Here is a 331-nt window from a genome sequence, read left to right as displayed (position 1 = left end):
GCTCGCGTGTTCCCCCTCTTTCAAGCCTCCCCATGCGTCTTTTCTCCCACTTTAAATGACGATGTTTTTTTCCCCGCCTTCAAAAACGAGAGTTATTATTTTTCATTCGACATTTTTTTCCCCCGCCTGTAAAACTTTATTTCGGAAAATTAAGCATTCGATTATTGATGAAAACCCTTCTTTTAAAACGCCTTTTTCAATTCACTATTTTTCATTAAACAGATGTAATTGTTAAAAATTCAACTCAACTAAATTTTCCCCTTCTAAATTTTACACGTATTAAATTTAAAATTTAGTTTTTGGCCCGATTTTACTCGTATGCATACTCTCT

The sequence above is a fragment of the Penaeus monodon genome, chromosome 23 (assembly GCF_015228065.2).
Source record: "Penaeus monodon isolate SGIC_2016 chromosome 23, NSTDA_Pmon_1, whole genome shotgun sequence".
Taxonomy (NCBI): Eukaryota; Metazoa; Arthropoda; class Malacostraca; order Decapoda; family Penaeidae; genus Penaeus; species Penaeus monodon.
The sequence above is the reverse complement of the archived record's forward strand: the minus strand, read 5'-3'. Positions refer to the sequence as shown.